Source organism: Pteropus alecto, unplaced genomic scaffold (genome assembly GCF_000325575.1).
Source record: "Pteropus alecto unplaced genomic scaffold, ASM32557v1 scaffold16, whole genome shotgun sequence".
NCBI classification, from domain to species: Eukaryota; Metazoa; Chordata; class Mammalia; order Chiroptera; family Pteropodidae; genus Pteropus; species Pteropus alecto.
In genome coordinates this window covers 4,470,921-4,476,403 of record NW_006438867.1, presented here as the reverse complement: position 1 = coordinate 4,476,403, position 5,483 = coordinate 4,470,921, and the positions used below count along the sequence as shown (strand labels likewise).

Sequence of the window (5,483 nt, the reverse complement as noted above, 5' to 3'; positions counted from 1 at the left end):
ATCTCTGCCCATTCATTCACTCTTTAGGACCATCATAACATTTGCCTACATTTCCTATATCTAATAGTAGGGTGAATGAAAAATAAAGACAAGGGAAAGTTAAATAGTTAAAATAAAAAAAAATATTCATTAACCATGAACAAAGGAAGTATGGGTGGCAAATATAGTCTTTCCTTCTGAAATTGTTTTGAGGTGTATTTATAACTTTCATCCTGCCCTACAATATTTCCTTTTCATTTATCCAGAACCCCAAATGCTCAGAGTTATTTGACTATTAAAATACCAATTTAATTTTAGGTGGATCTTGGCCTCACATGGCCAAGAAGTATTCTCAACTTCTAACTCCATAGTACCACTGCTGTGTGTCCTGGTGGAAAAAATCCTCACTAATGTACAAAACATCTACACCAATGGAGCTCGAATATGTATACAGAGTAAAACTCAAAACGAGCTAGGAGTTGTTTATTGAAAGAATATTATATATTTGCAAAAGGGCATAGCTTTGTTTTAAAAGTATGAGTCTTCTACTTTGGTTTTCCTACATATGGTCCTCTGCTATGCAGAAGCTTTCTAGTTTGCTTTTGTTGCTTATGCATTCGGTCTCAAATCCAAGAAATCATCACCAATATCAATGTCAAGGAGCTTACCACCTATGTTTTATTCTGGGAGTTTTATGGTTTCACATCTTATATTCAATTCTATAATCCATTTTGAATTGATTTTTGTGTATGGTTTAAGATAATGGTCCATTTTAATTCTTTTGCATGTGGCTATTGATTTTTCCCAACACCATTTATTGAAAAGTCTGTTGTTTCCCCATTGTCATGAAAGAATTTACCGTATATACATGGGGTTATCTCTGTTCTGTTCTATTGATCTATGTGTCTGTTTTTATTCCAATAGCATATTGTTTTGATTTTTATAGCTTTGTAATATTGTTAGAAATCATAGAGAGTACTATCTCTGGCTATTTTCATTTTTCTCGAGATTGGTTTGGCTATTCAGGATCATTTGTGGTTCCATATGAATTTCAGGATTATTTATTCTATTTCTTTAACAATGTTATTAGAATTTTGATAAAGATTGTATTGATTCTGTAGATTGCTTGGGGTAGAATGGACATTAGAACAATATTAATTTTTCTAATCTTTGAGCATAAATGGAATATCTTTCTATTTATTTGTGTCTTCTTCAATTTCTTCTATTAATGTCTTATCATTTTCAGTGTATAGATCCTTCACTGGGTTAAATTTATTACTAGATATTTTATTCTTTTTGATGCACTTATAAATATAATTACTTTCTTAATTTCTCTTTTCGATTGTTTATTAGCAGCCTATTTTATTGTTAATTGCTCTCAGTAATTGAAGGTGTGTGAAGACCCGTCCCTGTCCCTAAGGGAAGAATTTCAGTCAGCTCCTAGATTCAGGCTGATTAGAAGCCATACCCTCAGGCAGCAGCTTTTAAAGTATGCAAACATATAGAGTCCTGTGAGACCACATGCATAAGCCCCACGGCAACCAGAGCCAGGCAGTCTAGAGTTGGTTCCTGGGCAGCAGTCAAAAAACTGAGTCTTGGCTGAGTGTACAAGCTCCTTTCTGGGAGATGCCGGTGAGCAGAGTGAGGGAGAGGAAGAGCTGCATTCCCTGAGCGCATCTCCACAGACTCCTAGGTATGTGCTAAACCTGGAGCCTGCCCCATAGGCTGAAGTTTTAGGACAAGCAAGTGGACTTCTTTCAGAAAGATTGGGTGTGTTTCAGTCTGCTGTCTGTGCAGCAGTACCCTGTGGGTGGGGGCTGCCAAGAATCATCTCTCAGATTGTCACAGTTCTATGGGACCCAGGATTACAAGCGCCTGTGATCACTAGAGCCAGGTAATCAAGGGGCAGTCCCTGAGTGACATCCGCAGAAACCAGGCACCAGACATAAACATCAGGGCACCAGATGTATGCAAAAGCTCCTCTTAGAGTGATATTGGTGCTCTGGAGTGTGGCAGAGGGTGACCCCAAAGATGGCGCTTGTCAACTGGAGCAAGGAGGAAGGGAAGCATAACAATGACACCCACCAAAAAGAGAAAAATAAAATCCTTTGAGTTAAAAAAAAATTGCACCCACAGGCTTTTGCAAAGCAGATGGAGAGCACAAACATGGCGCCCACCAGCCTCCACCCCCAGAGAGTAGTCCAGCAGTTCCTCAACACCTTAGGTCAGCGTTTTCGGCTACCGTGCTGGGCCCTGAGGCAGTCCTTGGGAGAGAGTATTAAGAGCCATTTCTCTGTTTTATTCATTTATTTTGCTCTTTAGATCCCATGCATCAGTGAAATTACCTGGTATTTGTCTTTCTCTCTATGAGTTATTTCACTTAGCATAATACCTTCTAGGTTCATCCATGTTGTCACGAATGGTAAGATTTCATTCTTTTTTATGGCTGAATAACATTTTTTTATATATATATATATATATATTTGTTAATCATCTATACCATATCTTTGTTATCTAATCATCTATTGATGGACACTTAGATTGCTTGCATGTTGTGGCTATTGTAAATAATGTTGCAATGGATATTGGAGTTTATATATCTTTTTGAATTCATATTTCGAATTTCTTCAGATAAATGCCCAGAAGTGAAATTGCTGAGTTGTACAGGGATGTAAAAGTGTACCATAGAGAATATAGTCAATAATATTGTAATAACTATGGTGTCAGATGGGTGCTAGATTTATTGGGGTAATCACTTCATAAGTTGTATAAATGTTTAATCACTATGTTGTACACCTTAAACTAATGTAATATTGTATGTCAACTATAATTAAAAAATAAATTTAAATTAATTAATGAATTAAATGTATATATTAACCTCCCCAGTGGTGGATAGATTGAGATATAATTTACTGCTGATTTTCTTAAGCTTTTTCTTCTAATAAAACACATAACTTAAAGGTGTATTTAACTGCATTTGTGAAGTATCTTTGCTTTTGTAACTTTGAGCAATGTAAATGAAAAGTTTTATATAATTAAAATTAAAATTCTGAATATAGAAGTTTTAAATTACACACACACAAAAAAAAGAGCAGTTTCTCCGTTTGTTACAGCATCATGGGTCTCACAGACCCGAGACTCATTGATTTTCAAAGCCAGATATAGTGGGGGCTTCTCTCTCAGGTGCGTGTGTGTGGTAGGTGCCGTCGAGTCAACTCCGATTTCTGGTGAGCCTATGAATAACTGATTTCTAATGTACCTTCCTCAGCAGCCCTGCTTAGCTCCTGTAACTCACGCCTCCGGCTTCTTTTATGGAGTCCGTCCATCTCATACTTGATCTTCCTCTTTTGCTGCTGCCTTCTATTTTCCCCAGCAATATTGTTCCCCCTGCCCCAAAAGATCTCTGCCTTCTCATTATGTGCCTGAAGTAGGACAGCTTCAGTTTTGTCATTTTCGCCTCCAGCAATATTCCAAGACCCATTCGTTCATCTTTCTAGTCATCCAAGGTATCTGTAAAGCTCTCCTCTAACATCATATTTAAATGAATCAATGTTTTCTCCCTAAGCCTTCCGTGCTGTCCACCTTTCAGATCTGTATGTAGCAATTGGGAATATAAAGGTGTGGACAGTGTTTGCTTAAGCCTCTAATGGCACGATTTTTCTTTATTCTTCCATTGCTACCCTTACGAGCCTTTGCCTTCTTTTGATTTCTTGGCTGCAATCTCCATTTGAACCAATGACTGAATCAAGGTTACCAAAATCTTTAACAATTTTAATATCTTCATTATCTATGTTAAAGTCGTGCATTTCTTCTGTAGTCATAATTCTTGACTTCCTGATATTCAAATGTAGTTTTGCTTTGGCACTTTCTTCTTTCACTCTCATCAGAAATCATTTCAGTCTACAGCCATGCCACCACCCTGAACAAACCCAATCCTGTCTGATCTCGGAAGCTAAGCAGGGTCGGGCCTGGTTAGTACTTGGATGGGAGACCACCTAGGAAGACCAGGTGCTGTAGGCATTAAAAAAAAAAAAAAAAACATTTCAAATTATTACTACTTTCTGCTGGTAAGATGGTGTCATCTGCATAGGTTACCTCTCAAGTGCAGGTCTTGGGTCCCTTGTGTGGGATTTGATGCTTTCACTCCTCAGTAACTCTGGCTTTTGAGTTTCCTCCTAATTATGGGTGACCATGCCTGGGGTGGGGTTAACGGCGAGATTGTGCCTCAGTCTCTCCTACGTGCTTCAGTGTGGTTTTCTTCTTGCTTGTCCAATGTGCAGGAGTCATTCTGCTAGTTTTTAAGTATTTTTTTTTTTCCCCCAGAGGAATCTGTTGCATGGGTAGCTGCAGATTGGTGTGTCCATGGAAGGAGGTGAGCTCAGGGTCTTCTTATGTCACCATCTCGAACCAGAAGCTCCTTTAACATCCATATTTCGAAGACATTTTCATTGGATATAGATTTATTAGTTGATAATGTCTTCCAATAGGCAAAAGATGCTACTCTCCTGGCTGGTCTCTTGCTAGTCTCCTGGCTAACATAGTTTCTAATGAGAATTCTGCTGTAAATCTTTTCTTTGCTTATATATAGTGCCATGTTTTTCTGAGTGCTTTAATATTTTCTCTGTATCATAACTTTTCGACAATTTAATAAAAAGTGCATTAGCGTGCTTTTTTTAATGTTTCTTTTGTTTGGAATTTATGACTCTTTTTCTATTTGGGTTTATAGTTTTCAGCAAATTTTACAAGTATTTACAAATGTATTTAAGTGTTTTTCTGTCTCAACTGCTCTCTCTCTCTCTCTCCTTGTCATCTACTTATACGTTTGTTTGACTGACTGATAGTGTCTCATGGTTCAGTGAGTCTGCTATTGTTTCCACTGTGCTGCTTCATTTTGCAGAGTAGCTATTACCTCACCTTCAAGTTCTCTGATCTTTTATTTACAGTACCTAATATGTTATTAATTGTTCCTAGTGTGTTTTCACTTTATATTGTAATTTTAATCTTTAGAAGTTCTATTAGGGCCTTTGGAAAATCTTCAGTTTTCTTATCATCATATTTCTGTTTTCCTTTATATCCTTGAACATATTTATAATATTGATAATAGGTGTTAAAACTATGTGCTAATTACACCATTTCCTTTATATTGGTTTTTTTTCCCCTTCCCGATTATCGGTAATATTTTTCTGCTTTCTTTAATGTCTGATAGTTTTTTTATGGTAGACATCGTGAAATTTTCGTTGTTTTGTGGTGAATTCTGTTGAATTCCTTTAAACAGTGTCACATTTGGGCACACAGTAAATTTACTTGCAAGTCAGTTTAATCCTTTCAAAGTTTTATTTTAAGCTTTGTTAAGATGAGTCCAGAGCACCCCTTATTCTAGATATAATTTACCCCAACCACTAAAGTGAGAGCTTTCTGAGGACTCTACCTAACACCCCGTATAGTGCAAGGTTTCTCCAAACTGGTGGGAGAAAAATCTGTGAATTTGGAGAATTGTTCAATCT

General features: G+C 37.0%; 1 pseudogene; it reads left to right on the top strand.

Moving 5' to 3' along the window:
* Nucleotides 1-3,877: 3,877 nt before the first annotated feature.
* Nucleotides 3,878-3,999, top strand: LOC112482951 (annotated as a pseudogene).
* Nucleotides 4,000-5,483: the final 1,484 nt, after the last annotated feature.